At 42.8% G+C, this 10,797-nt stretch overlaps 1 long non-coding RNA gene across 1 annotated transcript in view; it reads right to left on the bottom strand.

Moving 5' to 3' along the window:
• Nucleotides 1-3,793: 3,793 nt before the first annotated feature.
• LOC127390896 (uncharacterized) overlaps nucleotides 3,794-10,797 on the bottom strand; it is a 75,788-nt gene continuing 68,784 nt past the window's right edge. Inside the window, exons 2-3 of the long non-coding RNA XR_007890971.1 lie at nucleotides 9,372-9,539; nucleotides 3,794-4,313 (exon numbers count right to left, since the gene is read on the bottom strand). This is a non-coding gene — a long non-coding RNA (uncharacterized LOC127390896). The remainder of the gene's footprint in view (nucleotides 4,314-9,371; nucleotides 9,540-10,797) is intronic.

The raw sequence follows: 10,797 nt of genomic DNA, 5'->3' as shown, positions 1-10,797 counted from the left end.
TGAATCTGCTCTCCCCAACTATCCCTGCAGTCACCTCCATGATCCCATACCCAGTGTTCAGTTCCCAGGCTCTGATCCACCCTTTCCCTTTCCCTTTCTCATGTTTCTCCAACAATGCTGGTTCACCATAAGCCTCTCTGATCCTCCATAAACCAGAAAGCAGGTGGGATGGTGCTTGGCCTTTTCCATACAGTCATTGTGCTCCTGCTGAGGACCCCAATGAGAGTTTTTACACAGCAGCGACCTGGAGCTGATCCAAACTCCCTACAAATTTATGAGGAACTTTCCTTCCTCTTAAGAGTGACTGAAGACAGTTATGGTTGAGTAATGTGACTGCAGTGGGTAGCTGGCCCACATAGAGAACAAGCTCCTTCTGCCAGTCCTGTTTAGCTGTTATCCCTTGGGAAAACATACTGCCTGCACTGCCTTTGCCTTTTTTTAAACTCGGTGTGTAAAAAGGAGGAATGAACCCATCTAAGCTGAATTTTTAGAAGATGGAGGCCCACAGTCCATATGTGGAACCACGAGTGGTTTTGCTCCTGCGTTTGCTCTGTGTGTGCAGCTGGTGTGACCGCCCACGCGGGGAGCCGAGCAGCACCCAGTGACCAGGCCTCCTGCACTGCACAGGGATGTCCTTTTTCTCCAGTCACAGGAGGGGGGGAAAAAAAAGTAATTTCCCATCAATTTTTCTGCCTGTATTTTCCCAATAAATGAAAGTCAATGTGCCTTGGGGCCACATGTCATTTTTCTGAGCCTGAGATACAACCACCCCAGTGTCCCTCAGCTGGGCAGGGGTTCAGAATTTCCACTCGTGAACAAATGCTCATCTTGGTTTTCTTTATACAAGAAAAAATCATGGGCCTAAATAGTGTGTAAGCACTCTCCTGTGACTGTGCACCCTCTTCATAACCCTTCCACTCAAACAAAGTGATTGTCTGAACTGAAATCGCTTCACTGAGATGATTAAATTAGCTCCTACATGCCAGAGGTCTTGACATTTATATTTGGGTACTAGAGTCTGACGTTCAAATGTATTTGTGTTTGAAAACAGTGCAATTTAAAAAGTAGCATAAAATCCATTACTATAATAGGGAGAGAGGGCGATTCCTTGATTTGTTTGGGGCTGTGAAAAATGATCATTTCCAGGGGCTGGAGGGGGGCAGCCCTGGGCTGGGGCAGGCAGGGCAGCTGCCTGCCAGCTGAAGCTTTAAACCCCTGGCAGCCAGGGTAAAACCCACCTTGCTCTACACATGGCTGAGATCTCTCCAAATGCAATAGGTTTCTTTTGACATGCTACAGTCCACTATTTCTTCCTGCAGCTTGGAGTACACCTGTGGCTGGGTTGTCAGACCAGTCAGCACACACAGGCTAAAACTCCAGAAAAGGCAAACCAAAATATTAATCATGTTCTCTGCGATCCTGGGAAGTAAAAAAGCAACAACATGTGTGCAGGCAGCTTATTCCAAATTCATCCAGCACCCCTATAAAAAGAATATGACCTGATGCTAGTGCTGTATTATGTGACAAAGAGGCTGCTGGTTGCCATTATTTAGAAACTGAATTTATATTTTTTAAATTATTTTTGGCCCATTGATATGGATTTAACACATATCTTGGAGAACTCTACCAGAATCTAAATCCTATTGTTTTTTTCATGGCTTGGATACCCAAGCAGACACTCTCTTTTGCCTGGAAATAGGATTTTTAACTCTAGCACAGAGCAGCATTGCCACTTTTCAGTGTTATTTTGAATGAGTGAATGCAAATGACATTATTCAATTTGCAGAAGCGGTTTCATTCATGATGTGGCATTAGCATCTGGTACCTAAAGGAAGCATTCTTCACCCACAAAAATAAAAAAAAAGTCTGCTTGATGAATTCATGAGACCAAATTCCCCCCCCACACACACCAGCAGCGAAGCAGCCCAGTAGTTTCTTTCTTTCACATCAAAACAGAACTCTGTTGGGATGTTCATGTTTTTCCTGGGATGTCCCTCAAATGTGGGGAGAAAAATAACTTTAGGGATCTAGGCTGGAGCACATGAGTGTGAATGAAGCAGTGGAAAGGAAGAAGGAGCCTGTGGCAAATGTGTGTGCCCACATTTTGCTGTACTGTCTGCACATATTTATGGTTCTCATCTGCAATCCTGATGACCAAGGACCTGTCTCCCTGGATGTGACTCTTTCTCCCCTCATCCCTCTTCCTTGATGTGCAGAGCTCAAAAACACTCGGATTTTTGTTGCTGCTGTTTTGTCGTTAAGCAGTGAGCAAAACGCCCGATGTTAATGCCTATCTGTTTTTCCAGATTGGAAAAAAAAAAATAAAAAATAAGAGAAAAAGAAGCAAATGACAAGCAGCAATCAAGGCAGGTTGTTGCAACCACTAGTGAACAGGGCTGGGAGATGTTATTTTGGCTGTTGGGAGCAGGTCAGTAAGGGGGATATATTGTGAGGGCTAAATATATGGATTTTCTTGTGTCGGGGAAGCCTCATTTTAAAGGGAGCAGGATAAAGCTGCATTCAGGATCAATATCAATCTTCAAAATAGTGAAAATTACTCCCATGGCTGGGATCTAATATTTGGAAAAACAACTCTTAATTAATTGGGGAAAAAATTGGCACAAGAGTAAGTGAGAATATACACATGTATGGACGAGTGTGTGGACATATACGTAATACATTTATTTATTATGCACATGCTGGAGAGTGTGTGTGTGTGTATGATAAGAATAATGAGCTACAGCAAAAATGAGGGGACAATTATTCTGATCTTTTGTAACCCATCTCGGCTGCACAAATTATCAGTTTGAACAGTCTGAAAGCAGAAAACTAAGCATAATAGACGATGGGGAGGCATATTTAAAAAATAAATTAAGGAATAAAATGCACAGAGACAGAATGCCATGTTTTGTTATGTCGTCCCCTGCCTGCCTTTCTTCAGGAGAAAGATTTCAAATTAAATTCAAAGACGTTACTTCTAAATAAACAATGAAAATTGAAAATAGGTTTCCTTGTTAAAATATATATCTATTTCCTTTCTTTTTTTTTTTTCCTTTTTTAAAAGTAATGCAGTACTGTGCAATGGTACAAGGAAAAATAAAAGAGGAGGGCATTAGGAATTAGGAATCCAAACAGGATAGTACATCTTTAATGATACATATGAAAATCAAAGAATACAATAAACACAATTAGCATATGTTTTAAACAGTTTATTAGTGAAGCTTACCATAAAATCAGAATATATAGAGCTCCAGGGTTTGTTGGGATAACAGCTTCTAATCCTTAGAGTCATAAAATCCCTGGCTTGGAAGAAATGGGCATCTTTAAAATGATTGAATCAGCAGGCCTCGAGTGAAAACACACAAATTAGCAAACTCCAGCAGTTGGGCACTGAGAGATGCTGCGAGGCTGGGAGGTGAAGTCATCGCTGACACTGCCCCAGCAGCTCTGATGGAGCACAGCAGGGATGTGGTGCTGCTGTGGACATCTGAGGAGATAATGACTTTAACTCCTTCCAGACCAGGGACACCCCAAAAAATATTGATTTTTTTGTGTGTTTGTTTGTTTGTTTTTTGTAAGTTTTCTTTATTTTTGCAAATAGTCATCGTGGGGGGAAATGAATGTCTGAATAAGGGATGGGTATAAAGGAGAGGATGGAGTGGCTCAGAGGAGGGGGTTTGCTGGGCTGATGTGTCCCTTCTCCCTCCCAGCTGGTTTGCTTTCAAAGGAGGGACCCATGGGTGGGTGAACCCTGGCAGGTTCACCTGTCACCCTGTGTTTGAGTGACCTAGCACCCAGGGGACCCATTTCAGGAATTACTGGAGGGGGAAATATTGAATCATCCAGTGAGCCAGCCCAGACAGGGCTCCAATAGCACTCCCCCCAAGCAGACACACACTCCTGGCAGTGAAACTTTGTATTCCCTGCTCTTGCCTCCTTTCCCAACGTCCACACCCTCCCTTTATCTCTCCTTTTCTTTCCTTCTGACTTCAGAGTGGTGAGAGCAGTTGGGATTTTTTTCTGCTAATGGTTAACAAATAAGCTCTTTATATTCATCTTCCTAATGTAGAGATAATTTCTTCCTTCTTTTGTTATTTGTTTGTTTGTTTATTTGGAGGGGAGAAGGATGGGTTTAATCCTGCAGTTCGGGTATTTTTGGTTGCTTAAGAGCAGCAGGGAAGGTTTTGGATGAGAGTCAGTGTGGGCTGAAAGGAACGAAGCTCTGCTGAGGGGTTGGTTATTTTTTGAAGGGAAGGGGCAAATTGTCAACTTCATAATGAATCCTCATCAGACGTGATGACTCCCCAGCTCTGCTGCAAGGGAGAGGAATAGCAGTCAAGTGGTGTTTGAACACATTCTTATGGGGACATTGCACTATCTGGATTCTGAAATTAGATCTGAACACAGACAAACATCTCCATAAAAATGGGAGCTTCACTCAAACGAAGGCATTTCAAGTTTGCTCAGCTCCTGGTCTAACCTGAGCAAACTGAAATCTCAGCCCAGCACAGAGTGAGCTTGTTGTTGCTCCTGCTGCAGGGCAGTGCTGGTGGGCACAGGACTGCTGGGCACAGAGTGGCAGCCCCTGAGAATCTGGGTGGTGGGGAACAGATTCTCCCCAGTCATCTTAGAACGTGCAAGAAATACTGAAACCACACAGCATGTGTGCATGCATAGAGACAGTACATTGTCTCACATTTATTCCACAGCTTGGAATATTTGTGGTGGTATTATCTTCCTTTACTCCTGCCTGAGGCCTCAAGTCCAGGAGATGGAAGCACTATCTAGTAGCAATCCAAACACATGGTGTGAGCCACGTTCTGCCCCATAGGTATCAGCCTATTGTTGCCCCATATTACTCTAAATTCAAAATAAACAAGCTGGAGGAGAAATGAATGTCCAAAAAGATGAAGTGACTTCCCCAAGGTCAAACAGCAGGACGGTGGCAAAGGCAGGAATATAAACATGAATTATATTGTCACTCTGCTTGAAGAAAGTGTTGAAATGCAGCTCATTTTTTTGCCTGTAGTTTAAACCCAGCTTGACGTATTTGACCTCTACTCAGCTGGCCAAGGCCCAGGGAAAGAAATATGGAAAGTAGGATTCTGTGTCTGCTCTGGGGAAAGAGAGGCAGGTAAATTGGTGTGTGTCATGGGTTAACTCAATGGCATCACCTGGTTTGAGCAAGCCAAGGGGTGAGTCAGGGTCTAGTCAGCTGTTTTATTCATTGGTTTTGAGCTACTTTTGGAGAAGGAAATTTGGTCCTGTAAACTGAGAGGAGGGGAGAAAATGGAACTGCACCCATTTTTTATTGTAATGTTTCACTGTGACCTTCCCACACTGATTAATGACCAGTGGTGCTCGCTGGACACCAGGATCAGAGCAGTACCAGGAGGTCTGATTGCAAGACCTGAATTTTAGCTCCATCACCAGATTTTAGCAGAGGAATTCAGCATCTTGTGGAATAAAAGCAGCTTGGAATTCTGCTTTGGGTGGTTATTTCTGCCTCTAAAATCTTCACCAAGGGCTTGTCCTTACCTGGAGAAGGTTCTGCAGACCTTCAGCCCTGCCTTGGCTTTGTATGCTCCTTTTGGGGAAGAGCTGAGAAGCCTAATATCATATGCAGCTGTCTGATTAGGACACAGAAAACCTCCCGGCACCCAAATGTTAAAGAAAAATAAATGTACCAGACATGACTCAGCCTGAGCTGGCTGTACTGGAGGGGACCAGTCACTGCTCCCTCATGCCAGTTGCCCACCCATGTCCCCTGTGCTGGGTGAAGGCACACTGGGATAGAATTGCAATATTCAGGAGCAGAACATCCTCCAGAAATGAGCAGTTCTAACAGTAGGAATGAGTCTGGATCAAATTCAGAACCAAAATTCAGTGTCAGATGCCCCTCTCTGCTCTTGCCATTACATTTTTGAAACCTGAGATTTTTAAAGAAAACTTGTGCAATGCCAGTGTGTGCACTCTTCTCTTTCTTGGTCAGGTGTAGGCATTTATGTGTTTGAATTTTTTTAGCCAACTGAACACGTGGCAGCAAGCATTTTTCCATTTTTAATATAAGGTCAATTTAGCATATGCAGAATATTTTCCTATTCACTTTCCATTAGTGTTTTATATTTATTAGTGAGAAACTAAAAAACTCTGGGTACTGAATTCAGCTCAAAACTAATTCTGCACTGAATACATTGACTTTAAACTGTGTTAGTTGTTTTTATAGATAGTCTAAAAATAATACCATAGAGTTTATTACCTAGCCCATATCACACGTAATTTGACTTTTGCACGTTGAGGGCTCATACATGTGTTAAAACAGTGAGAAAATATACACAGAAATTTTTCAAGACTTCGTTAAAATAAAAATTAAGAAGTCAGAAATGTATTATGTGCCCCGGCTACATTGCAAATTGAAAAATTGGCAGTAGTGGGAAGCTAACACCAACATTTATTAGCTTGGTTCCTCTGCACAGACTTTCAGGATGCTCTATCACAGATTAATGTCTCTCAGCAAAGAATGTGCTATAAAAAAAAAAAAAAAAAAAGGAATGCAGCTGATAAAATTAATGAAACAAATCATTGTTGAAAAGCATTTGGTGAGGTGTGAATTTGAAAGCTAGTTTCATAACACAATATTTGTAAAATAAACAGAAATTAATATCCATTAATATTAACATAATTATCTTAACTGAGAATGTTGAACTGTTGCCTGTTTTGTTCTTTTCAACTGCAGCCTCTCCCTGCAACTGTTTGTGTAGCTGGGGAATAATCTGTTTGTGTACTCTGTAATGACACAAGAAATAAAATGTAATAAAAGGAATAAAATCTGAATTCTCATCTCCACAAAGAGTACTTCCACAATCCATATATTTTTGGTGGCTTCCCTAGAAGGTGAGTAATTCGGTGGGGCCTTATTTGCTAGATCTGTTTTCACTGCCACCTGGAGTCTGGTTCTCATTCTGCTTAATACAGAAACTTTTCTCCTGATCTTAAAACAGCTCTGAGTGATCCTCATCTTCCTAAAGCCCCAGAGATCAATGCGTGTGGGTACAAACCCAGGCTGCCCCTGCTCCCCTCCTGCTGCCACTGTGGCTTTCCCCTGGGACAGCCCCTTCTCTCTGCCTTTCCCACCACAGAGGGTGGGTTTCCAGGCAGGCAACCCAACTTCTGTGTCAGAAGCAAAATTCAGATCTTCACAGCTCTGTGCCTGGCTGCCTTGCAGACCAGCTAAAATGTGTAAAATATTACATTCTCCATGAGAAATGGCTTATTTTTAGTTCTGCAGATACTGTTGGAGCTCGCTAGTGAATCCGGGCACTACATGGACTGAAGTAAAGACCCCGATACCTCAAAAAGTGAAATCACAGAAGGAAAAAAGGCAATTTGTTCTCTTAATCAGCAGAGCAATACGAGACATGTCCACACCCCAATCGTTTGCTGGGCTGTGACTTGCTGAGTGCAAACAAGGCGGTGCCAGCAAGTGCCAAGGGGTGAAGGGACAAGGGTCCCTGGGCAGGCCAGGAGGCAGGACAAGCCAAATCCATCCCTTTGATTTGCAGCCATCTCGCTGCTGAAAGCAGAGAGCAGGAACCTTCTGCAGGCAGGATGGGAGAGTTTTAGCTTTGCAATAATCCTTCAGCTCTAGCGTGCAGGTTTCAGGTCCTCTGTTAGTGTTTCTGCTGCCCACACAGGGAGGGTAACGTGTCTTATTTGGGATCCCTTCTGTGAAGTGAAATGAAATGCTAAGGATTTTCTTAGCAAATATCCCCTTTGACAAACCTTTCCTGGTCCATCTCATGTAGACATGAGTTAGTGTCTGTCCACTGCACGATGACTAATGGTGGTATAAGATGTCCATCAGGTCCAACCTGGAGAGCCTGGAGTTATGGGAATAACTGACTTTTCAACTCATTGGCTCTGCAACCTCATTAATTTGGCCTTAATTAAAACATTTCATCCAATCTAATAAGTAAAAATAAAAATTGTTTTACCTAGACATTTCTTAACCACCTCTGTTCTCAGTACCAAGATTCTAAATGCTGGTTTGGGGGGAAAAAAGCTCTGAAATATGTTGTTTTAGAAGCGTGGAAGTGAAACTTTTTTTAGGCTCCTTCCCAGCCTGCCCCGTTGCCGTATTTACCACAGCACCAACAGTTGTCAGAGATGATCTGGCTGAGTCACAGCTTTTATGGGCTCCTCTCTTGTACTAGAGACGTGAAGCAGCTCCTCTGCAACCCAAGGTTTATGTTGGCATAAGCGAGATCAGAATTCACCCTTCTGTTTACCATTTAGCTGAATCACCCCATCACAGACCAACTGTCATCTGTCACTCCATACTTTTAATGGTACATTGCACTGATGTTCTCTATTTTTTCCCCCTTCCTAGCAGCCTTGTCACACTGCTATGTGCTAATCTTCTTCTTCCAGGCTTCTGTTGGATCTCTTATTGATGCCCCCACTGCAATTTAGGGGTAAAAAACAAAAGGCGAGAGAGACTTTGGGGACCTGGAGGCAGAATCAGATTTGCCCGGCAAATCAGGCTGCCAATTATATGGACCTCAGTCTTTTGAGAAGTGCCTCCCAAGATGGGTTTCTTCCGTGGGGTCCCAGGCAGGGCTGTAGCTGGGGACTGGGGGAGGTTCCCTCCCCCAGCCAGAACCCGGCTGCGTATCTCCAACTAAGGGTGTTGTGGAGAATTAATTAATTTAAAAATGACATTCTGTTCTTCTTGCTAGGGCCTCTTTGCAGCTCTATTCCTATGGCCAGTGGACCAGAAATCTTTACCCAGGGCCTCCTCGGGACCCTGGTGGTGACAGCACTTCAGCCCTTCTTAACCCTTGTGGTGACAAAGGACTGGCATGGCCCTGGCGTGAGCCTGTGCACCACGTCTGGTGCCTGGTTCCCATCCCCAGATGGGGAGGTGCTTTGCTAACATCTGCAAGATGAGTCACATGCTCTCTTTGCATGGCAATAAACAAAAGAGGGAGAGCAGTGCCTTGCACAAGGCAATTCAGCTGTGGGAGGAACTGCCCACCCAGGGCCATAAAAACTATTTCAATTACTGAATCTTATTTCCTACCCTCAGAGAGGTGTATGGGCGTGGGGGTGTAGGAAGGAATTGAAGTTACAACAGTTTTCAGAGAGTTTTTCTACCTGTTTACAGTTAGATTGTACACAGATAGATTGCTCAGCTAAGAATTTTAGCCTTTTTAAATTATTATTTTTGCAAACATTTACAAAAAATTCAGGAGTTTGCTCGTGGCCTTTCCCAAATTACTCATGTGTAAATGCAACAGGCATTAATACTGAGCAGTGAATTTTGTGTGAACTATCACTGAGTTATTGCAGGCAGTACCTGTGAATCTTACCCCATGTGGAGGTCCAAACGTTTTTCTGGGGGCAAAGGTTTTTGCCACTGCAAAATACAAGTTGCCATCTGCACCATTTTGATGAGTCCAAGTTCAGGATGAAAATTGTTCTTCTAGTTCCGTCCCTATGTCTGTGACATACAGTGTAGATAACTTGTAGAGGTCCATCTAGTAAGAGAAATAATAGTGTGTCATTGCATAATATGTGTCTGGGTGTGCATGTATTTCTCTGTACTCCTTCTTTGTCATGATTCCATGGTTTAATTTAAATACGTTTCTCACTTCTCTCCATATTTCAGGTTTATTGCAGAGTATGAAAATCAAGAAGCTTTTTGTTCCCTTCATACATCTCTTCCAACAAAGCCAGACATCAGAACTCAGCACAGACTCCAGAGTGATTATTGTTACACATGATCTATGGAGCAGATAAATTACAGCTTGATTTTTATAAGGTATGTTGAGCCTGCAGGCTTCAGCAGAAACAAAAACAACACAAAACACAAAACCTGGGTTTAACTAGTAATTTGAGGAAATATGACAAACCTGACATGGAAGTCACAGAGCAAATAAATATGCACATCCATCATTTTGTAAAATAATGCCTTTGCTAGAGAGACCTCTGCTTGCTGCAGTCTGCAGCATAACATTCCTTTGTGGTTTGCTGCCCTCAGATCCTGCTACGTGAAGAATCAAGTTAGTTAGAGTTGAAAGAAACAATTGTATGTGTAAGAAAACCAGTGCTGTACAGGAAAATTGTGTGAATATATACGTGTGAGTGAATACTAGGTTGATTTTAGGACATATTATAATATTCCTGGAATGTTTAGTTGTGGGTTTTCTTCATAATATGATTGCTAAAATACCAGAGAGTCTTGTCTTTATGGTAAAATAATCTAGTTGCTAGAAATAAAATCACCTGGTGGTTATTGCAGATATAAAATCCTCCTTCATACAAAACACAACAAAAGGCAGTTTCAGGCTCATCTTCTGAGCACAATAGTTTTGTTGGTGCAGCGGAAAGAAATTATGTCTGGAATTGCTTTTTGGTACCTACTAATTCTTTGCAGCTTGCCAATATTTGGAAGGATTTGTGTGATGCTGAGGAACACCCTCAGTGGCCTTTGTGTGAGATCTGCCCCTCAAACAGCCTCATCCCTGTGGAGTCAGGGAACTGCAGTTCCCATGGAGCTGAGTTCCCACCCCAGCAAAGCGTGTCTGCTCAGAGGGGAGGCTTTGCTGTGGGCACCAAAGGGGACGTTTTACTCAGAGTTTAAGGGTAAATATCTGACAATTTATGTTAAGCTGCCCCTGGGTAAAGCACAAAACAGAACCAAATGCCCCATTCCCAAGGAAGTGTCTTTGTCAAAGCCACAATCCCTTTTGTGCTCCTGATCCAACGAGTCCTTATTTTTTTCTCCATTTCCAG

The sequence above is a fragment of the Apus apus genome, chromosome 15, assembly GCF_020740795.1.
Source record: "Apus apus isolate bApuApu2 chromosome 15, bApuApu2.pri.cur, whole genome shotgun sequence".
Lineage (NCBI taxonomy): Eukaryota > Metazoa > Chordata > Aves > Apodiformes > Apodidae > Apus > Apus apus.
Note: the sequence above shows the minus strand (reverse complement) of the source record. Positions and strands in the feature narration are given on the sequence as shown.